Genomic DNA, 24,351 nt, shown 5'->3' with positions numbered 1-24,351 from the left:
CTCTAGCTCAGCCGGCACCTAGGGAAACCTACCAAACCTGTGCATTTCTGAAAGCTAGTGACCTAGGGGAATCCAAGATGGGGTGAATTGCGGGGCTCGGACCAGGTTCTGTTACCCAGAATCCTTTGCAAACCTCAAAATTTGGCTAAAAAAACACATGTTCCTCACATTTCTGTGGCAGAAAGTTCTGGAATCTGAGAGGAGCCACTAATTTCCTTCCACCCAGCGTTTTCCCAAGTCTCCCGATAAAAATTATACCTCACTTGTGTGGGTAGGCCTAGCGCCTGCAACAGGAAACGCCCCAAAGCGCAACGTGGACACATCCAAATTTTTGGAAGAAAACAGAGGTGTTTTTTGCGAAGTGCCTACCTGTAGATTTTGGCCTCTAGCTCAGCCGGCACTTAGGGAAACCTACCAAACCTTTGCATTTCTGAAAACTAGAGACCTAGGGGAATCCAAGGAGGGGTGACTTGCGGGGCTCGGACCAGGTTCTGTTACCCAGAATCCTTTGCAAACCTCAAAATTTGGCTAAAAAAACACATGTTCCTCACATTTCTGTGGCAGAAAGTTCTGGAATCTGAGAGGAGCCACAAATGTCCTTCCACCCAGCGTTCCCCCAAGTCTCCCGATAAAAATGATACCTCACTTGTGTGGGTAGGCCTATCGCCCGCGACAGGAAACGCCCCAAAGCGCAACGTGGACACATCCAAAATTTTGGAAGAAAACAGAGGTGTTTTTTGCGAAGTGCCTACCCGTAGATTTTGGCCTCTAGCTCAGCCGGCACCTAGGGAAACCTACCAAACCTGTGCATTTCTGAAAGCTAGTGACCTAGGGGAATCCAAGATGGGGTGAATTGCGGGGCTCGGACCAGGTTCTGTTACCCAGAATCCTTTGCAAACCTCAAAATGTGGCTAAAAAAACACATGTTCCTCACATTTCTGTGGCAGAAAGTTCTGGAATCTGAGAGGAGCCACAAATTTCCTTCCACCCAGCGTTCCCCCAAGTCTCCCGATAAAAATTATACCTCACTTGTGTGGGTAGGCCTAGCCCCCGCGACAGGAAATGCCCCAAAACGCAACGTGGACACATCCCATTTTTTTAAAGAAAACAGTGCCTACCTGTGGATTTTGGCCTGTAGCTCAGCCGGCACCTAGGGAAACCTACCAAACCTGTGCATTTCTGAAAACTAGAGACCTAGGGGAATCCAAGATGGGGTGACTTGCGGGGCTCGGACCAGGTTCTGTTACCCAGAATCCTTTGCAAACCTCAAAATTTGGCTAAAAAAACACATGTTCCTCACATTTTTGTGGCAGAAAGTTCTGGAATCTGAGAGGAGCAACAAATTTCCTTCCACCCAGCGTTCCCCCAAGTCTCCCGATAAAAATGATACCTCACTTGTGTTGGTAGGCCTAGCGCCCGCAACAGGAAACGCCCCAAAGCGCAACGTGGACACATCCAAATTTTTGGAAGAAAACAGAGGTGTTTTTTGCGAAGTGCCTACCTGTAGATTTTGGCCTCTAGCTCAGCCGGCACCTAGGGAAACCTACCAAACCTGTGCATTTCTGAAAACTAGAGACCTAGGGGAATCCAAGGAGGGGTGACTTACGGGGCTCGGACCATGTTCTGTTACCCAGAATCCTTTGCAAACCTCAAAATTTGGCTAAAAAAACACATGTTCATCACAGTTCTGTGGCAGAAAGTTCTGGAATCTGAGAGGAGCCAAAAATTTCCTTCCACCCAGCGTTCCCCCAAGTCTCCCGATAAAAATTATACCTCACTTGTGTGGGTAGGCCTAGCCCCCGCGACAGGAAATGCCCCAAAACGCAACGTGGACACATCCCATTTTTTTAAAGAAAACAGTGCCTACCTGTGGATTTTGGCCTGTAGCTCAGCCGGCACCTAGGGAAACCTACCAAACCTGTGCATTTCTGAAAACTAGAGACCTAGGGGAATCCAAGATGGGGTGACTTGCGGGGCTCGGACCAGGTTCTGTTACCCAGAATCCTTTGCAAACCTCAAAATTTGGCTAAAAAAACACATGTTCCTCACATTTTTGTGGCAGAAAGTTCTGGAATCTGAGAGGAGCAACAAATTTCCTTCCACCCAGCGTTCCCCCAAGTCTCCCGATAAAAATGATACCTCACTTGTGTTGGTAGGCCTAGCGCCCGCAACAGGAAACGCCCCAAAGCGCAACGTGGACACATCCAAATTTTTGGAAGAAAACAGAGGTGTTTTTTGCGAAGTGCCTACCTGTAGATTTTGGCCTCTAGCTCAGCCGGCACCTAGGGAAACCTACCAAACCTGTGCATTTCTGAAAACTAGAGTCCTAGGGGAATCCAAGGAGGGGTGACTTACGGGGCTCGGACCATGTTCTGTTACCCAGAATCCTTTGCAAACCTCAAAATTTGGATAAAAAAACACATGTTCCTCACAGTTCTGTGGCAGAAAGTTCTGGAATCTGAGAGGAGCCACAAATTTCCTTCCACCCAGCGTTCCCCCAAGTCTCCCGATAAAAATGATACCTCACTTGTGTGGGTAGGCCTAGCGCCCGCGACAGGAAACTCCCCAAAGCGCAACGTGGACACATCCAAAATTTTGGAAGAAAACAGAGGTGTTTTTTGCGAAGTGCCTACCTGTAGATTTTGGCCTCTAGCTCAGCCGGTACCTAGGGAAACCTACCAAACCTGTGAAGTTCTGAAAACTAGAGACCTACGGGAATCCAAGGAGGGGTGACTTGCGGGGCTCGGACCAGGTTCTGTTACCCAGAATCCTTTGCAAACCTCAAAATTTGGCTAAAAAAACACATGTTCCTCACATTTCTGTGGCAGAAAGTTCTGGAATCTGAGAGGAGCAACTAATTTCCTTCCACCCAGCGTTTTCCCAAGTCTCCCGATAAAAATGATACCTCACTTGTGTGGGTAGGCCTTACGCCTGCAACAGGAAACGCCCCAAAGCGCAACGTGGACACATCCACATTTTTGGAAGAAAACAGAGGTGTTTTTTGCGAAGTGCCTACCTGTAGATTTTGGCCTCTAGCTCAGCAGGCACCTAGGGAAACCTACCAAACCTGTGCATTTCTGAAAACTAGAGACCTAGGGGAATCAAAGGAGGGGTGACTTGCGGGGCTCGGACCAGGTTCTGTTACCCAGAATCCTTTGCAAACCTCAACATTTGGCTAAAAAAACACATGGTCCTCACATTTCTGTGGCAGAAAGTTCTGGAATCTGAGAGGAGCCACAAATGTCCTTCCACCCAGCGTTCCCCCAAGTCTCCCGATAAAAATGATACCTCACTTGTGTGGGTAGGCCTAGCGCCCGCGACAGGAAACGCCCCAAAGCGCAACGTGGACACATCCAAAATTTGGGAAGAAAACAGAGGTGTTTTTTGCGAAGTGCCTACCTGTAGATTTTGGCCTCTAGCTCAGCCGGCACCTAGGGAAACCTACCAAACCTGTGAAGTTCTGAAAACTAGAGACCTACGGGAATCCAAGGAGGGGTGACTTGCGGGGCTCGGACCAGGTTCTGTTACCCAGAATCCTTTGCAAACCTCAAAATTTGGCTAAAAAAACACATGTTCCTCACATTTCTGTGGCAGAAAGTTCTGGAATCTGAGAGGAGCCACAAATGTCCTTCCACCCAGCTTTCCCCCAAGTCTCCCGATAAAAATGATACCTCACTTGTGTGGGTAGGCCTATCGCCCGAGACAGGAAACGCCCCAAAGCGCAACGTGGACACATCCAAAATTTTGGAAGAAAACAGAGGTGTTTTTTGCGAAGTGCCTACCCGTAGATTTTGGCCTCTAGCTCAGCCGGCACCTAGGGAAACCTACCAAACCTGTGCATTTCTGAAAGCTAGTGACCTAGGGGAATCCAAGATGGGGTGAATTGCGGGGCTCGGACCAGGTTCTGTTACCCAGAATCCTTTGCAAACCTCAAAATTTGGCTAAAAAAACACATGTTCCTCACATTTCTGTGGCAGAAAGTTCTGGAATCTGAGAGGAGCCACTAATTTCCTTCCACCCAGCGTTTTCCCAAGTCTCCCGATAAAAATTATACCTCACTTGTGTGGGTAGGCCTAGCGCATGCAACAGGAAACGCCCCAAAGCGCAACGTGGACACATCCAAATTTTTGGAAGAAAACAGAGGTGTTTTTTGCGAAGTGCCTACCTGTAGATTTTGGCCTCTAGCTCAGCCGGCACTTAGGGAAACCTACCAAACCTTTGCATTTCTGAAAACTAGAGACCTAGGGGAATCCAAGGAGGGGTGACTTGCGGGGCTCGGACCAGGTTCTGTTACCCAGAATCCTTTGCAAACCTCAAAATTTGGCTAAAAAAACACATGTTCCTCACATTTCTGTGGCAGAAAGTTCTGGAATCTGAGAGGAGCCACAAATGTCCTTCCACCCAGCGTTCCCCCAAGTCTCCCGATAAAAATGATACCTCACTTGTGTGGGTAGGCCTATCGCCCGCGACAGGAAACGCCCCAAAGCGCAACGTGGACACATCCAAAATTTTGGAAGAAAACAGAGGTGTTTTTTGCGAAGTGCCTACCCGTAGATTTTGGCCTCTAGCTCAGCCGGCACTTAGGGAAACCTACCAAACCTGTGCATTTCTGAAAGCTAGTGACCTAGGGGAATCCAAGATGGGGTGAATTGCGGGGCTCGGACCAGGTTCTGTTACCCAGAATCCTTTGCAAACCTCAAAATGTGGCTAAAAAAACACATGGTCCTCACATTTCTGTGGCAGAAAGTTCTGGAATCTGAGAGGAGCCACAAATTTCCTTCCACCCAGCGTTCCCCCAAGTCTCCCGATAAAAATTATACCTCACTTGTGTGGGTAGGCCTAGCCCCCGCGACAGGAAATGCCCCAAAACGCAACGTGGACACATCCCATTTTTTTAAAGAAAACAGTGCCTACCTGTGGATTTTGGCCTGTAGCTCAGCCGGCACCTAGGGAAACCTACCAAACCTGTGCATTTCTGAAAACTAGAGACCTAGGGGAATCCAAGATGGGGTGACTTGCGGGGCTCGGACCAGGTTCTGTTACCCAGAATCCTTTGCAAACCTCAAAATTTGGCTAAAAAAACACATGTTCCTCACATTTTTGTGGCAGAAAGTTCTGGAATCTGAGAGGAGCAACAAATTTCCTTCCACCCAGCGTTCCCCCAAGTCTCCCGATAAAAATGATACCTCACTTGTGTTGGTAGGCCTAGCGCCCACAACAGGAAACGCCCCAAAGCGCAACGTGGACACATCCAAATTTTTGGAAGAAAACAGAGGTGTTTTTTGCGAAGTGCCTACCTGTAGATTTTGGCCTCTAGCTCAGCCGGCACCTAGGGAAACCTACCAAACCTGTGCATTTCTGAAAACTAGAGACCTAGGGGAATCCAAGGAGGGGTGACTTACGGGGCTCGGACCATGTTCTGTTACCCAGAATCCTTTGCAAACCTCAAAATTTGGCTAAAAAAACACATGTTCATCACAGTTCTGTGGCAGAAAGTTCTGGAATCTGAGAGGAGCCAAAAATTTCCTTCCACCCAGCGTTCCCCCAAGTCTCCCGATAAAAATTATACCTCACTTGTGTGGGTAGGCCTAGCCCCCGCGACAGGAAATGCCCCAAAACGCAACGTGGACACATCCCATTTTTTTAAAGAAAACAGTGCCTACCTGTGGATTTTGGCCTGTAGCTCAGCCGGCACCTAGGGAAACCTACCAAACCTGTGCATTTCTGAAAACTAGAGACCTAGGGGAATCCAAGATGGGGTGACTTGCGGGGCTCGGACCAGGTTCTGTTACCCAGAATCCTTTGCAAACCTCAAAATTTGGCTAAAAAAACACATGTTCCTCACATTTTTGTGGCAGAAAGTTCTGGAATCTGAGAGGAGCAACAAATTTCCTTCCACCCAGCGTTCCCCCAAGTCTCCCGATAAAAATGATACCTCACTTGTGTTGGTAGGCCTAGCGCCCGCAACAGGAAACGCCCCAAAGCGCAACGTGGACACATCCAAATTTTTGGAAGAAAACAGAGGTGTTTTTTGCGAAGTGCCTACCTGTAGATTTTGGCCTCTAGCTCAGCCGGCACCTAGGGAAACCTACCAAACCTGTGCATTTCTGAAAACTAGAGTCCTAGGGGAATCCAAGGAGGGGTGACTTACGGGGCTCGGACCATGTTCTGTTACCCAGAATCCTTTGCAAACCTCAAAATTTGGATAAAAAAACACATGTTCCTCACAGTTCTGTGGCAGAAAGTTCTGGAATCTGAGAGGAGCCACAAATTTCCTTCCACCCAGCGTTCCCCCAAGTCTCCCGATAAAAATGATACCTCACTTGTGTGGGTAGGCCTAGCGCCCGCGACAGGAAACTCCCCAAAGCGCAACGTGGACACATCCAAAATTTTGGAAGAAAACAGAGGTGTTTTTTGCGAAGTGCCTACCTGTAGATTTTGGCCTCTAGCTCAGCCGGTACCTAGGGAAACCTACCAAACCTGTGAAGTTCTGAAAACTAGAGACCTACGGGAATCCAAGGAGGGGTGACTTGCGGGGCTCGGACCAGGTTCTGTTACCCAGAATCCTTTGCAAACCTCAAAATTTGGCTAAAAAAACACATGTTCCTCACATTTCTGTGGCAGAAAGTTCTGGAATCTGAGAGGAGCAACTAATTTCCTTCCACCCAGCGTTTTCCCAAGTCTCCCGATAAAAATGATACCTCACTTGTGTGGGTAGGCCTTACGCCTGCAACAGGAAACGCCCCAAAGCGCAACGTGGACACATCCACATTTTTGGAAGAAAACAGAGGTGTTTTTTGCGAAGTGCCTACCTGTAGATTTTGGCCTCTAGCTCAGCAGGCACCTAGGGAAACCTACCAAACCTGTGCATTTCTGAAAACTAGAGACCTAGGGGAATCAAAGGAGGGGTGACTTGCGGGGCTCGGACCAGGTTCTGTTACCCAGAATCCTTTGCAAACCTCAACATTTGGCTAAAAAAACACATGGTCCTCACATTTCTGTGGCAGAAAGTTCTGGAATCTGAGAGGAGCCACAAATGTCCTTCCACCCAGCGTTCCCCCAAGTCTCCCGATAAAAATGATACCTCACTTGTGTGGGTAGGCCTAGCGCCCGCGACAGGAAACGCCCCAAAGCGCAACGTGGACACATCCAAAATTTGGGAAGAAAACAGAGGTGTTTTTTGCGAAGTGCCTACCTGTAGATTTTGGCCTCTAGCTCAGCCGGCACCTAGGGAAACCTACCAAACCTGTGAAGTTCTGAAAACTAGAGACCTACGGGAATCCAAGGAGGGGTGACTTGCGGGGCTCGGACCAGGTTCTGTTACCCAGAATCCTTTGCAAACCTCAAAATTTGGCTAAAAAAACACATGTTCCTCACATTTCTGTGGCAGAAAGTTCTGGAATCTGAGAGGAGCCACAAATGTCCTTCCACCCAGCTTTCCCCCAAGTCTCCCGATAAAAATGATACCTCACTTGTGTGGGTAGGCCTATCGCCCGAGACAGGAAACGCCCCAAAGCGCAACGTGGACACATCCAAAATTTTGGAAGAAAACAGAGGTGTTTTTTGCGAAGTGCCTACCCGTAGATTTTGGCCTCTAGCTCAGCCGGCACCTAGGGAAACCTACCAAACCTGTGCATTTCTGAAAGCTAGTGACCTAGGGGAATCCAAGATGGGGTGAATTGCGGGGCTCGGACCAGGTTCTGTTACCCAGAATCCTTTGCAAACCTCAAAATTTGGCTAAAAAAACACATGTTCCTCACATTTCTGTGGCAGAAAGTTCTGGAATCTGAGAGGAGCCACTAATTTCCTTCCACCCAGCGTTTTCCCAAGTCTCCCGATAAAAATTATACCTCACTTGTGTGGGTAGGCCTAGCGCATGCAACAGGAAACGCCCCAAAGCGCAACGTGGACACATCCAAATTTTTGGAAGAAAACAGAGGTGTTTTTTGCGAAGTGCCTACCTGTAGATTTTGGCCTCTAGCTCAGCCGGCACTTAGGGAAACCTACCAAACCTTTGCATTTCTGAAAACTAGAGACCTAGGGGAATCCAAGGAGGGGTGACTTGCGGGGCTCGGACCAGGTTCTGTTACCCAGAATCCTTTGCAAACCTCAAAATTTGGCTAAAAAAACACATGTTCCTCACATTTCTGTGGCAGAAAGTTCTGGAATCTGAGAGGAGCCACAAATGTCCTTCCACCCAGCGTTCCCCCAAGTCTCCCGATAAAAATGATACCTCACTTGTGTGGGTAGGCCTATCGCCCGCGACAGGAAACGCCCCAAAGCGCAACGTGGACACATCCAAAATTTTGGAAGAAAACAGAGGTGTTTTTTGCGAAGTGCCTACCCGTAGATTTTGGCCTCTAGCTCAGCCGGCACTTAGGGAAACCTACCAAACCTGTGCATTTCTGAAAGCTAGTGACCTAGGGGAATCCAAGATGGGGTGAATTGCGGGGCTCGGACCAGGTTCTGTTACCCAGAATCCTTTGCAAACCTCAAAATGTGGCTAAAAAAACACATGTTCCTCACATTTCTGTGGCAGAAAGTTCTGGAATCTGAGAGGAGCCACAAATTTCCTTCCACCCAGCGTTCCCCCAAGTCTCCCGATAAAAATTATACCTCACTTGTGTGGGTAGGCCTAGCCCCCGCGACAGGAAATGCCCCAAAACGCAACGTGGACACATCCCATTTTTTTAAAGAAAACAGTGCCTACCTGTGGATTTTGGCCTGTAGCTCAGCCGGCACCTAGGGAAACCTACCAAACCTGTGCATTTCTGAAAACTAGAGACCTAGGGGAATCCAAGATGGGGTGACTTGCGGGGCTCGGACCAGGTTCTGTTACCCAGAATCCTTTGCAAACCTCAAAATTTGGCTAAAAAAACACATGTTCCTCACATTTTTGTGGCAGAAAGTTCTGGAATCTGAGAGGAGCAACAAATTTCCTTCCACCCAGCGTTCCCCCAAGTCTCCCGATAAAAATGATACCTCACTTGTGTTGGTAGGCCTAGCGCCCACAACAGGAAACGCCCCAAAGCGCAACGTGGACACATCCAAATTTTTGGAAGAAAACAGAGGTGTTTTTTGCGAAGTGCCTACCTGTAGATTTTGGCCTCTAGCTCAGCCGGCACCTAGGGAAACCTACCAAACCTGTGCATTTCTGAAAACTAGAGACCTAGGGGAATCCAAGGAGGGGTGACTTACGGGGCTCGGACCATGTTCTGTTACCCAGAATCCTTTGCAAACCTCAAAATTTGGCTTAAAAAACACATGTTCATCACAGTTCTGTGGCAGAAAGTTCTGGAATCTGAGAGGAGCCAAAAATTTCCTTCCACCCAGCGTTCCCCCAAGTCTCCCGATAAAAATGATACCTCACTTGTGTGGGTAGGCCTAGCGCCCGCGACAGGAAACGCCCCAAAGCGCAACGTGGACACATCCAAAATTTTGGAAGAAAACAGAGGTGTTTTTTGCGAAGTGCCTACCTGTAGATTTTGGCCTCTAGCTCAGCCGGCACCTAGGGAAACCTACCAAACCTGTGAAGTTCTGAAAACTAGAGACCTACGGGAATCCAAGGAGGGGTGACTTGCGGGGCTCGGACCAGGTTCTGTTACCCAGAATCCTTTGCAAACCTCAAAATATGGCTAAAAAAACACATGTTCCTCACATTTCTGTGGCAGAAAGTTCTGGAATCTGAGAGGAGCCACTAATTTCCTTCCACCTAGCGTTTTCCCAAGTCTCCCGATAAAAATTATACCTCACTTGTGTGGGTAGGCCTAGCGCCTGCAACAGGAAACGCCCCAAAGCGCAACGTGGACACATCCACATTTTTGGAAGAAAACAGAGGTGTTTTTTGCGAAGTGCCTACCTGTAGATTTTGGCCTCTAGCTCAGCAGGCACCTAGGGAAACCTACCAAACCTGTGCATTTCTGAAAACTAGAGACCTAGGGGAATCAAAGGAGGGGTGACTTGCGGGGCTCGGACCAGGTTCTGTTACCCAGAATCCTTTGCAAACCTCAACATTTGGCTAAAAAAACACATGGTCCTCACATTTCTGTGGCAGAAAGTTCTGGAATCTGAGAGGAGCCACAAATGTCCTTCCACCCAGCGTTCCCCCAAGTCTCCCGATAAAAATGATACCTCACTTGTGTGGGTAGGCCTAGCGCCCGCGACAGGAAACGCCCCAAAGCGCAACGTGGACACATCCAAAATTTTGGAAGAAAACAGAGGTGTTTTTTGCGAAGTGCCTACCTGTAGATTTTGGCCTCTAGCTCAGCCGGCACCTAGGGAAACCTACCAAACCTGTGAAGTTCTGAAAACTAGAGACCTACGGGAATCCAAGGAGGGGTGACTTGCGGGGCTCGGACCAGGTTCTGTTACCCAGAATCCTTTGCAAACCTCAAAATTTGGCTAAAAAAACACATGGTCCTCACATTTCTGTGGCAGAAAGTTCTGGAATCTGAGAGGAGCCACAAATGTCCTTCCACCCAGCTTTCCCCCAAGTCTCCCGATAAAAATGATACCTCACTTGTGTGGGTAGGCCTATCGCCCGAGACAGGAAACGCCCCAAAGCGCAACGTGGACACATCCAAAATTTTGGAAGAAAACAGAGGTGTTTTTTGCGAAGTGCCTACCCGTAGATTTTGGCCTCTAGCTCAGCCGGCACCTAGGGAAACCTACCAAACCTGTGCATTTCTGAAAGCTAGTGACCTAGGGGAATCCAAGATGGGGTGAATTGCGTGGCTCGGACCAGGTTCTGTTACCCAGAATCCTTTGCAAATCTCAAAGTTTGGCTAAAAAAACACATGTTCCTCACATTTCTGTGGCAGAAAGTTCTGTAATCTGAGAGGAGCCACAAATTTCCTTCCACCCAGCGTTCCCCCAAGTCTCCCGATAATAATGATACCTCACTTGTGTGGGTAGGCCTAGCGCCTGCGACAGGAAACGCCCCAAAGCTCAACGTGGACACATCCAAATTTTTGGAAGAAAACAGAGGTGTTTTTTGCGAAGTGCCTACCTGTAGATTTTGGCCTCTAGCTCAGCCGACACCTAGGGAATCCTACCAAACCTGTGCATTTCCGAAAACTAGAGTCCTAGGGGAATCAAAGGAGGGGTGACTTGCGGGGCTCGGACCAGGTTCTGTTACCCAGAATCCTTTGCAAACCTCAAAAATTGGCTAAATAAACACATGTTCCTCACATTTCTGTGGCAGAAAGTTCTGGAATCTGAGAGGAGCCACAAATTTCCTTCCACCCAGCGTTCGCCCAAGTCTCCCGATAAAAATGATACCTCACTTGTGTGGGTAGGCCTAGCGCCTGCAACAGGAAACGCCCCAAAGCGCAGTGTGTACACATCCAAATTTTTGGAAGAAAACAGAGGTGTTTTTTGCGAAGTGCCTACCTGTAGATTTTGGCCTCTAGCTCAGCAGGCACCTAGGGAAACCTACCAAACCTGTGCATTTCTGAAAACTAGAGACCTAGGGGAATCCAAGGAGAGGTGACTTGCGGGGCTCGGACCAGGTTCTGTTACCCAGAATCCTTTGCAAACCTCAAAATTTGGCTTAAAGAACACATGTTCCTCACATTTCTGTGGCAGAAAGTTCTGGAATCTGAGAAAAGCCACAAATTTCCTTCCACCCAGCGTTCCCCCAAGTCTCCCGATAAAAATGATACCTCACTTGTGTGGGTAGGCCTAGCGCCTGCAACAGGAAACGCCCCAAAGCGCAACGTAGACACATCCAAATTTTTGGAAGAAAACAGAGGTGTTTTTTGCGAAGGGCCTACCTGTAGATTTTGGCCTCTAGCTCAGCCGGCTCCTAGGGAAACCTACCAAACCTGTGCATTTCTGAAAACTAGAGACCTAGGGGAATCCAAGGAGGGGTGACTTGCGGGGCTCGGACCAGGTTCTGTTACCCAGAATCCTTTGCAAACCTCAAAATTTGGCTAAAAGAACACATGTTCCTCACATTTCTGTGGCAGAAAGTTCTGGAATCTGAGAAGAGCCACAAATTTCCTTCCACCCAGCGTTCCCCCAAGTCTCCCGATAAAAATTATACCTCACTTGTGTGGGTAGGCCTAGCGCCTGCAACAGGAAACGCCCCAAAGAGCAATGTGGACACATCCAAATTTTTGGAAGAAAACAGAGGTATTTTGTGCGAAGGGCCTACCTGTAGATTTTGGCCTCTATCTCAGCCGGCTCCTAGGGAAACCTACCAAACCTGTGCATTTCTGAAAACTAGAGACCTAGGGGAATCCAAGGAGGGGTGACTTGCGGGGCTCGGACCAGGTTCTGTTACCCAGAATCCTTTGCAAACCTCAAAATTTGGCTAAAAAAACACATGGCCCTCACATTTCTGTGGCAGAAAGTTCTGGAATCTGAGAAGAGCCACAAATTTCCTTCCACCCAACGTTCCCCCAAGTCTCCCGATAAAAATGATACCTCACTTGTGTGGGTAGGCCTAGCGCCCGCAACAGGAAACGCCCCAAAGCGCAACGTGGACACATCCAAATTTTTGGAAGAAAACAGAGGTGTTTTTTGCGAAGTGCCTACCTGTAGATTTTGGCCTCTAGCTCAGCCGGCACTTAGGGAAACCTACCAAACCTGTGCATTTCTGAAAACTAGAGACCTAGGGGAATCCAAGGAGGGGTGACTTGCGGGGCTCGGACCAGGTTCTGTTACCCAGAATCCTTTGCAAACCTCAAAATTTGGCTAAAAAAACACATGTTCCTCTCATTTCTGTGGCAGAAAGTTCTGGAATCTGAGAGGAGCCACAAATGTCCTTCCACCCAGCGTTCCCCCAAGTCTCCCGATAAAAATGATAACTCACTTGTGTGGGTAGGCCTAGCTCCCGCAACAGGAAACGCCCCAAAGCGCAACATGGACACATCCACATTTTTGGAAGAAAACAGAGGTGTTTTTTGCGAAGTGCCTACCTGTAGATTTTGTCCTCTAGCTCAGCCGGCACCTAGGGAAACCTACCAAACCTGTGCATTTATGAAAACTAGAGACCTAGGGGAATCCAAGAAGGGGTGACTTGCGGGGCTCGGACCAGGTTCTGTTACCCAGAATCCTTTGCAAACCTCAAAATTTGGCCAAAAGAATCCTCACATTTCTGTGGCAGAAAGTTCTGGAATCTGAGAAGAGCCACAAATTTCCTTCCACCCAGCGTTCCCCCAAGTCTCCCGATAAAAATGATACCTCACTTGTGTGGGTAGGCCTAGCGCCTGCGACAGGAAACGCCCCAAAGCGCAACGTGGACACATCCAAATTTTTGGAAGAAAACAGAGGTGTTTTTTGCGAAGGGCCTACCTGTAGATTTTGGCCTCTAGCTCAGCCGCCTCCTAGGGAAACCTACCAAACCTGTGCATTTCTGAAAACTAGAGACCTAGGGGAATCCAAGGAGGGGTGACTTGCGGGGCTCGGACCAGGTTCTGTTACTCAGAATCCTTTGCAAACCTCAAAATTTGGCTAAAAAAACACATGTTCCTCACATTTCTGTGGCAGACAGTTCTGGAATCTGAGAGGAGCCACAAATTTCCTTCCACCCAGCGTTCCCCCAAGTCTCCCGATAAAAATGATACCTCCCTTGTGTGGGTAGGCCTAGCGCCCGCAACAGGAAACGCCCCAAAGCGCAACGTGGACACATCCAAAGTTTTGGAAGAAAACAGAGGTGTTTTTTGCGAAGTGCCTACCTGTAGATTTTGGCCTCTAGCTCAGCCGGCACCTAGGGAAACCTACCAAACTTGTGCATTTCTGAAAACTAGAGACCTAGGGGAATTTAAGGAGGGGTGACTTGCGGGGCTCGGACCAGGTTCTGTTACCCAGAATCCTTTGCAAACCTCAAAATTTGGCTAAAAAAACACATGTTCCTCACATTTCTGTGGCATAAAGTTCTGGAATCTGAGAGGAGCCACAAATTTCCTTCCACCCAGCGTTCCCCCAAGTCTCCCGATAAAAATGATACCTCACTTGTGTGGGTAGGCCTAGCGCCCGCGACAGGAAACGCCCCAAAGCGCAACGTGGACACATCCACATTTTTGGAAGAAAACAGATGTGTTTTTTGCGAAGTGCCTACCTGTAGATTTTGGCCTCTAGCTCAGCCGGCACCTAGGGCAACCTACCAAACCTGTGCATTTCTGAAAACTAGAGACCTAGGGGAATCCAAGGAGGGGTGAGTTGCGGGGCTCGGACCAGGTTCTGTTACCCAGAATCCTTTGCAAACCTCAAAATTTGGCTAAAAAAAACACATGTTCCTCACATTTCTATGGCAGAAAGTTCTGGAATCTGAGAGGAGCCACAAATTTCCTTCCCCCCAGCGTTCCCCCAAGTCTCCCGATAAAAATGATACCTCACTTGTGTGGGTAGGCCTAGCGCCCGCGACAGGAAACGCCCCAAAGCGCAACGTGGACACATCCAAAATTTTGGAAGAAAACAGAGGTGTTTTTTGCGAAGTGTCTACCTGTAGATTTTGGCCTCTAGCTTAGCCGGCACCTAGGGAAACCTACCAAACCTGTGCATTTCTGAAAACTAGAGACCTAGGGGAATCCAAAGAGGGGTGATTTACGGGGCTCGGACCAGGTTCTGTTACCCAGAATCCTTTGCAAACCTCAAAATTTGGCTAAAAAAACACATGGTCCTCACATTTCTGTGGCAGAAAGTTTTGGAATCTGAGAGGAGCCACAAATTTCCTTCCATCCAGCGTACCCCTAAGTCTCCCAATAAAAATGATACCTCACTTGTGTGGGTAGGCCTAGTTTCCGCGACAGGAAACGCCCCAAAGCACAACGTGGACACATCCAAAATTTTGGAAGAAAACAGGTTTTTTTTTTGCGAAGTGCCTATCTGTAGATTTTGGCCTCTAGCTCAGCCGGCACCTAGGGAAACCTACCAAACCTGTGCATTTCTGAAAACTAGAGATCTAGGGGAATCCAAGGAGGGGTGACTTGCGGGGCTCGGACCAGGTTCTGTTAACCAGAATCCTTTGCAAACCTCAAAATTTGGCTAAAAAAACACATGTTCCTCCCATTTCTGTGGCAGAAAGTTCTGGAATCTGAGAGGAGCCACAAATTTCTTTCCACCCAGCGTTCCCCCAAGTCTCCCGATAAAAATGATACCTAACTTGTGTGGGTAGGCCTAGCGCCCGCAACAGGAAACGCCCCAAAGCGCAACGTGGACACATCCAAATTTTTTGAAGAAAACAGAGGTGTTTTTTGCGAAGTGCCTACCTGTAGATTTTGGCCTCTCGCTCAGCCGGCACTTAGGGAAACCTACCAAACCTGTGCATTTCTGAAAACTAGAGACCTAGGGGAATCCAAGGAGGGGTGACTTGCGCGGCTCGGACCAGGTTCTGTTACCCAGAATCCTTTGCAAACCTCAAAATTTGGCTTAAAAAAACACATGTTCCTCACATTTCTGTGGCAGAAAGTTCTGGAATCTGAGAGGAGCCACAAATGTCCTTCCACCCAGCGTTCCCCCAAGTCTCCCGATAAAAATGATACCTCACTTGTGTGGGTAGGCCTAGCGCCCGTGACAGGAAACGCCCCAAAGCGCAACGTGGACACATCCAAAATTTTGGAAGAAAACAGAGGTGTTTTTTGCGAAGTGCCTACCTGTAGATTTTGGCCTCTAGCTCAGCCGGCACCTAGGGAAACCTACCAAACCTGTGCATTTCTGAAAGCTAGTGACCTAGGGGAATCCAAGATGGGGTGACTTGCGGGGCTCGGACCAAGTTCTGTTACCCAGAATCCTTTGCAAACCTCAAAATTTGGCTAAAAAAACACATGTTCCTCACATTTCTGTGGTAGAAAGTTCTGGAATCTGAGAGGAGCCACAAATTTCCTTCCACCCAGCGTTCCCCCAAGTCTCCCGATAAAAATGATACCTCACTTGTGTGGGTAGGCCTAGCTCCCGCAACAGGAAACGCCCCAAAGCGCAACATGGACACATCCCAATTTTTGGAAGAAAACTGAGGTGTTTTTTGCAAAGTGCCTACCTGTAGATGTTGTCCTCTAGCTCAGCCGGCACCTAGGGAAACCTACCAAACCTGTGCATTTATGAAAACTAGAGACCTAGGGGAATCCAAGGAGGGGTGACTTGCGGGGCTCGGACCAGGTTCTGTTACCCAGAATCCTTTGGAAACCTCAAAATTTGGCTAAAAGAACACATGTTCCTCACATTTCTGTGGCAGAAAGTTCTGGAATCTGAGAAGAGCCACAAATTTCCTTCCACCCAGCGTTCCCCCAAGTCTCCCGATAAAAATGATACCTCACTTGTGTGGGTAGGCCTAGCGCCTGCGACAGGAAACGCCCCAAAGCGCAATGTGGACACATCCAAATTTTTGGAAGAAAACAGAGGTGTTTTTTGCGAAGGGCCTACCTGTAGATTTTGGCCTCTAGCTCAGCCGGCTCCTAGGGAAACCTACCAAACCTGTGCATTTCTGAAAACTAGAGACCTACGGGGAATCCAAGGAGGGGTGACTTGCGGGGCTCGGACCAGGTTCTGTTACCCAGAATCCTTTGCAAACCTCAAAATTTGGCCAAAAGAATCCTCACATTTCTGTGGCAGAAAGTTCTGGAATCTGAGAAGAGCCACAAATTTCCTTCCACCCAGCGTTCCCCCAAGTCTCCCGATAAAAATGATACCTCACTTGTGTGGGTAGGCCTAGCGCCTGCGACAGGAAACGCCCCAAAGCGCAACGTGGACACATCCAAATTTTTGGAAGAAAACAGAGGTGTTTTTTGCGAAGGGCCTACCTGTAGATTTTGGCCTCTAGCTCAGCCGGCTCCTAGGGAAACCTACCAAACCTGTGCATTTCTGAAAACTAGAGACCTAGGGGAATCCAAGGAGGGGTGACTTGCGGGGCTCGGACCAGGTTCTGTTACTCAGAATCCTTTGCAAACCTCAAAATTTGGCTAAAAAAACACATGTTCCTCACATTTCTGTGGCAGACAGTTCTGGAATCTGAGAGGAGCCACAAATTTCCTTCCACCCAGCGTTCCCCCAAGTCTCCCGATAAAAATGATACCTCCCTTGTGTGGGTAGGCCTAGCGCCCGCAACAGGAAACGCCCCAAAGCGCAACGTGGACACATCCAAAGTTTTGGAAGAAAACAGAGGTGTTTTTTGCGAAGTGCCTACCTGTAGATTTTGGCCTCTAGCTCAGCCGGCACCTAGGGAAACCTACCAAACTTGTGCATTTCTGAAAACTAGAGACCTAGGGGAATTTAAGGAGGGGTGACTTGCGGGGCTCGGACCAGGTTCTGTTACCCAGAATCCTTTGCAAACCTCAAAATTTGGCTAAAAAAACACATGTTCCTCACATTTCTGTGGCATAAAGTTCTGGAATCTGAGAGGAGCCACAAATTTCCTTCCACCCAGCGTTCCCCCAAGTCTCCCGATAAAAATGATACCTCACTTGTGTGGGTAGGCCTAGCGCCCGCGACAGGAAACGCCCCAAAGCGCAACGTGGACACATCCACATTTTTGGAAGAAAACAGATGTGTTTTTTGCGAAGTGCCTACCTGTAGATTTTGGCCTCTAGCTCAGCCGGCACCTAGGGCAACCTACCAAACCTGTGCATTTCTGAAAACTAGAGACCTAGGGGAATCCAAGGAGGGGTGAGTTGCGGGGCTCGGACCAGGTTCTGTTACCCAGAATCCTTTGCAAACCTCAAAATTTGGCTAAAAAAAACACATGTTCCTCACATTTCTATGGCAGAAAGTTCTGGAATCTGAGAGGAGCCACAAATTTCCTTCCCCCCAGCGTTCCCCCAAGTCTCCCGATAAAAATGATACCTCACTTGTGTGGGTAGGCCTAGCGCCCGCGACAGGAAACGCCCCAAAGCGCAACGTGGACACATCCAAAATTTTGGAAGAAAACAGAGGTGTTTTTTGCGAAGTGTCTACCTGTAGATTTTGGCCTCTAGCTTAGCCGGCACCTAGGGAAACCTACCAAACCTGTGCATTTCTGAAAACTAGAGACCTAGGGGAATCCAAAGAGGGGTGATTTACGGGGCTCGGACCAGGTTCTGTTACCCAGAATCCTTTGCAAACCTCAAAATTTGGCTAAAAAAACACATGGTCCTCACATTTCTGTGGCAGAAAGTTTTGGAATCTGAGAGGAGCCACAAATTTCCTTCCATCCAGCGTACCCCTAAGTCTCCCAATAAAAATGATACCTCACTTGTGTGGGTAGGCCTAGTTTCCGCGACAGGAAACGCCCCAAAGCACAACGTGGACACATCCAAAATTTTGGAAGAAAACAGGTTTTTTTTTTGCGAAGTGCCTATCTGTAGATTTTGGCCTCTAGCTCAGCCGGCACCTAGGGAAACCTACCAAACCTGTGCATTTCTGAAAACTAGAGATCTAGGGGAATCCAAGGAGGGGTGACTTGCGGGGCTCGGACCAGGTTCTGTTAACCAGAATCCTTTGCAAACCTCAAAATTTGGCTAAAAAAACACATGTTCCTCCCATTTCTGTGGCAGAAAGTTCTGGAATCTGAGAGGAGCCACAAATTTCTTTCCACCCAGCGTTCCCCCAAGTCTCCCGATAAAAATGATACCTAACTTGTGTGGGTAGGCCTAGCGCCCGCAACAGGAAACGCCCCAAAGCGCAACGTGGACACATCCAAATTTTTTGAAGAAAACAGAGGTGTTTTTTGCGAAGTGCCTACCTGTAGATTTTGGCCTCTCGCTCAGCCGGCACTTAGGGAAACCTACCAAACCTGTGCATTTCTGAAAACTAGAGACCTAGGGGAATCCAAGGAGGGGTGACTTGCGGGGCTCGGACCAGGTTCTGTTACCCAGAATCCTTTGCAAACCTCAAAATTTGGCTTAAAAAAACACATGTTCCTCACATTTCTGTGGCAGAAAGTTCTGGAATCTGAGAGGAGCCACAAATGTCCTTCCACCCAGCGTTCCCCCAAGTCTCCCGATAAAAATGATACCTCACTTGTGTGGGTAGGCCTAGCGCCCGTGACAGGAAACGCCCCAAAGCGCAACGTGGACACATCCAAAATTTTGGAAGAAAACAGAGGTGTTTTTTGCGAAGTGCCTACCTGTAGATTTTGTCCTCTAGCTCAGCCGGCACCTAGGGAAACCTACCAAACCTGTGCATTTATGAAAACTAGAGACCTAGGGGAATCCAAGGAGGGGTGACTTGCGGGGCTCGGACCAGGTTCTGTTACCCAGAATCCTTTGGAAACCTCAAAATTTGGCTAAAAGAACACATGTTCCTCACATTTCTGTGGCAGAAAGTTCTGGAATCTGAGAAGAGCCACAAATTTCCTTCCACCCAGCGTTCCCCCAAGTCTCCCGATAAAAATGATACCTCACTTGTGTGGGTAGGCCTAGCGCCTGCGACAGGAAACGCCCCAAAGCGCAACGTGGACACATCCAAATTTTTGGAAGAAAACAGAGGTGTTTTTTGCGAAGGGCCTACCTGTAGATTTTGGCCTCTAGCTCAGCCGGCTCCTAGGGAAACCTACCAAACCTGTGCATTTCTGAAAACTAGAGACCTACGGGGAATCCAAGGAGGGGTGACTTGCGGGGCTCGGACCAGGTTCTGTTACCCAGAATCCTTTGCAAACCTCAAAATTTGGCTAAAAAAACACATGTTCCTCACATTTCTGTGGCATAAAGTTCTGGTATCTGAGAGGAGCCACAAATTTCCTTCTATCCAGCGTACCCCTAAGTCTCCCGATAAAAATGATACCTCACTTGTGTGGGTAGGCCTAGTTTCCGCGACAGGAAACGCCCCAAAGCGCAACGTGGACACATCCAAATTTTTGGAAGAAAACAGAAGTGTTTTTTGCGAAGTGCCTACCTGTAGATTTTGGCCTCTCGCTCAGCCGGCACTTAGGGAAAACTACGAAACCTGTGCATTTCTGAAAACTAGAGACCTAGGGGAATCCAAGGAGGGGTGACTTGCAAGGCTCGGACCAGGTTCTGTTACCCAGAATACTTTGCAAACCTCAAAATTTGGCTTAAAAAACACATGTTCCTCACATTTCTGTGGCAGAAAGTTCTGGAATCTGAGAGGAGCCACAAATGTCCTTCCACAAAGCGTTCCCCCAAGTCTCCCGATAAAAATGATACCTCACTTGTGTGGGTAGGCCTAGCGCCCGCGACAGGAAACGCCCCAAAGCGCAACGTGGACACATCCAAAATTTTGGAAGAAAACAGAGGTGTTTTTTGCGAAGTGCCTACCTGTAGATTTTGCCCTCTAGCTCAGCCGGCACCTAGGGAAACCTACCAAACCTGTGCATTTCTGAAAGCTAGTGACCTAGGGGAATCCAAGATGGGGTGACTTGCGGGGCTCGGACCAAGTTCTGTTACCCAGAATCCTTTGCAAACCTCAAAATTTGGCTAAAAAAACACATGTTCCTCACATTTTTGTGGCAGAAAGTTCTGGAATCTGAGAGGAGCCACAAATTTCCTTCCACCCAGCGTTCACCCAAGTCTCCCGATAAAAATGATACCTCACTTGTGTGGGTAGGCCTAGCGCCCGCAACAGGAAACGCCCCAAAGCGCAACATGGACACATCCAAATTTTTGGAAGAAAACTGAGGTGTTTTTTGCAAAGTGCCTACCTGTAGATGTTGTCCTCTAGCTCAGCCGGCACCTAGGGAAACCTACCAAACCTGTGCATTTATGAAAACTAGAGACCTTGGGGAATCCAAGGAGGGGTGACTTGCGGGGCTCGGACCAGGTTCTGTTACCCAGAATCCTTTGCAAACCTCAAAATTTGGCTAAAAGAACACATGTTCCTCACATTTCTGTGGCAGAAAGTTCTGGAATCTGAGAAAAGCCACAAATTTCCTTCCACCCAGCGTTCCCCCAAGTCTCCCGATAAAAATGATACCTCACTTGTGTGGGTAGGCCTAGCGCCTGCGACAGGAAACGCCCCAAAGCGCAACGTGGACACATCCAAATTTTGGGAAGAAAACAGAGGTGTTTTTTGCGAAGGGCCTACCTGTAGATTTTGGCCTCTAGCTCAGCCGGCTCCTAGGGAAACCTACCAAACCTGTGCATTTCTGAAAACTAGAGACCTAGGGGAATCCAAAGAGGGGTGATTTGCGGGGCTCGGACCAGGTTCTGTTACCCAGAATCCTTTGCAAACCTCAAAATTTGGCTAAAAAAACACATGGTCCTCACATTTCTGTGGCAGAAAGTTTTGGAATCTGAGAGGAGCCACAAATTTCCTTCCATCCAGCGTACCCCTAAGTCTCCCAATAAAAATGATACCTCACTTGTGTGGGTAGGCCTAGTTTCCGCGACAGGAAACGCCCCAAAGCGCAACGTGGACACATCCAAAATTTTGGAAGAAAACAGAGGTGTTTTTTGCGAAGTGCCTACCTGTAGATTTTGGCCTCTAGCTTAGCCGGCACCTAGGGAAACCTACCAAACCTGTGCATTTCAGAAAACTAGAGACCTAGGGGAATTTAAGGAGGGGTGACTTGCGGGGCTCGGACCAGGTTCTGTTACCCAGAATCCTTTGCAAACCTCAAAATTTGGCTAAAAAAACACATGTTCCTCACATTTCTGTGGCATAAAGTTCTGGAATCTGAGAGGAGCCACAAATTTCCTTCCACCCAGCGTTCCCCCAAGTCTCCCGATAAAAATGATACCTCACTTGTGTGGGTAGGCCTAGCGCCCGCGACAGGACACGCCCCAAAGCGCAACGTGGACACATCCACATTTTTGGAAGAAAACAGAGGTGTTTTTTGCGAAGTGCCTACCTGTAGATTTTGGCCTCTAGCTCAGCCGGCACCTAAGGCAACCTACCAAACCTGTGCATTTCTGAAAACTAAAGCCCTAGGGGAATCCAAGGAGGGGTGAGTTGCGGGGCTCGGACCAGGTTCTGTTACCCAGAATCCTTTGCAAACCTCAAAATTTGGCTAAAAAAAACACATGTTCCTCACATTTCTATGGCAGAAAGTTCTGGAATCTGAGAGGAGCCACAAATTTCCTTCCACCCAGCGTTCCACCAAGTCTCCCGATAAAAATGATACCTCACTTGTGTGGGTAGGCCTAGCGCCCGCGACAGGAAACGCCCCAAAGCGCAACGTGGACACATCCACATTTTTGGAAGAAAACAGAGGTGTTTTTTGCGAAGTGCCTACCTGTAGATTTTGGCCTCTAGCTCAGCCGGCACCTAAGGCAACCTACCAAACCTGTGCATTTCTGAAAACTAAAGCCCTAGGGGAATCCAAGGAGGGGTGAGTTGCGGGGCTCGGACCAGGTTCTGTTACCCAGAATCCTTTGCAAACCTCAAAATTTGGCTAAAAAAAACATATGTTCCTCACATTTCTATGGCAGAAAGTTCTGGAATCTGAGAGGAGCCACAAATTTCCTTCCACCCAGCGTTCCCCCAAGTCTCCCGATAAAAATGATACCTCACTTGTGTGGGTAGGCCTAGCACCCGCGACAGGAAACGCCCCAAAGCGCAACGTGGACACATCCACATTTTTGGAAGAAAACAGATGTGTTTTTTGCGAAGTGCCTACCTGTAGATTTTGGCCTCTAGCTCAGCCGGCACCTAGGGCAACCTACCAAACCTGTGCATTTCTGAAAACTAGAGACCTAGGGGAATCCAAGGAGGGGTGAGTTGCGGGGCTCGGACCAGGTTCTGTTACCCAGAATCCTTTGCAAACCTCAAAATTTGGCTAAAAAAAACACATGTTCCTCACATTTCTATGGCAGAAAGTTCTGGAATCTGAGAGGAGCCACAAATTTCCTTCCCCCCAGCGTTCCCCCAAGTCTCCCGATAAAAATGATACCTCACTTGTGTGGGTAGGCCTAGTTTCCGCGACAGGAAACGCCCCAAAGCACAACGTGGACACATCCAAAATTTTGGAAGAAAACAGGTTTTTTTTTTGCGAAGTGCCTATCTGTAGATTTTGGCCTCTAGCTCAGCCGGCACCTAGGGAAACCTACCAAACCTGTGCATTTCTGAAAACTAGAGATCTAGGGGAATCCAAGGAGGGGTGACTTGCGGGGCTCGGACCAGGTTCTGTTAACCAGAATCCTTTGCAAACCTCAAAATTTGGCTAAAAAAACACATGTTCCTCCCATTTCTGTGGCAGAAAGTTCTGGAATCTGAGAGGAGCCACAAATTTCTTTCCACCCAGCGTTCCCCCAAGTCTCCCGATAAAAATGATACCTAACTTGTGTGGGTAGGCCTAGCGCCCGCAACAGGAAACGCCCCAAAGCGCAACGTGGACACATCCAAATTTTTTGAAGAAAACAGAGGTGTTTTTTGCGAAGTGCCTACCTGTAGATTTTGGCCTCTCGCTCAGCCGGCACTTAGGGAAACCTACCAAACCTGTGCATTTCTGAAAACTAGAGACCTAGGGGAATCCAAGGAGGGGTGACTTGCGGGGCTCGGACCAGGTTCTGTTACCCAGAATCCTTTGCAAACCTCAAAATTTGGCTTAAAAAAACACATGTTCCTCACATTTCTGTGGCAGAAAGTTCTGGAATCTGAGAGGAGCCACAAATGTCCTTCCACCCAGCGTTCCCCCAAGTCTCCCGATAAAAATGATACCTCACTTGTGTGGGTAGGCCTAGCGCCCGTGACAGGAAACGCCCCAAAGCGCAACGTGGACACATCCAAAATTTTGGAAGAAAACAGAGGTGTTTTTTGCGAAGTGCCTACCTGTAGATTTTGGCCTCTAGCTCAGCCGGCACCTAGGGAAACCTACCAAACCTGTGCATTTCTGAAAGCTAGTGACCTAGGGGAATCCAAGATGGGGTGACTTGCGGGGCTCGGACCAAGTTCTGTTACCCAGAATCCTTTGCAAACCTCAAAATTTGGCTAAAAAAACACATGTTCCTCACATTTCTGTGGTAGAAAGTTCTGGAATCTGAGAGGAGCCACAAATTTCCTTCCACCCAGCGTTCCCCCAAGTCTCCCGATAAAAATGATACCTCACTTGTGTGGGTAGGCCTAGCTCCCGCAACAGGAAACGCCCCAAAGCGCAACATGGACACATCCCAATTTTTGGAAGAAAACTGAGGTGTTTTTTGCAAAGTGCCTACCTGTAGATGTTGTCCTCTAGCTCAGCCGGCACCTAGGGAAACCTACCAAACCTGTGCATTTATGAAAACTAGAGACCTAGGGGAATCCAAGGAGGGGTGACTTGCGGGGCTCGGACCAGGTTCTGTTACCCAGAATCCTTTGGAAACCTCAAAATTTGGCTAAAAGAACACATGTTCCTCACATTTCTGTGGCAGAAAGTTCTGGAATCTGAGAAGAGCCACAAATTTCCTTCCACCCAGCGTTCCCCCAAGTCTCCCGATAAAAATGATACCTCACTTGTGTGGGTAGGCCTAGCGCCTGCGACAGGAAACGCCCCAAAGCGCA

Source organism: Pleurodeles waltl, chromosome 8 (genome assembly GCF_031143425.1).
Source record: "Pleurodeles waltl isolate 20211129_DDA chromosome 8, aPleWal1.hap1.20221129, whole genome shotgun sequence".
In the NCBI taxonomy this organism is placed as follows: domain Eukaryota; kingdom Metazoa; phylum Chordata; class Amphibia; order Caudata; family Salamandridae; genus Pleurodeles; species Pleurodeles waltl.
Note: the sequence above shows the minus strand (reverse complement) of the source record.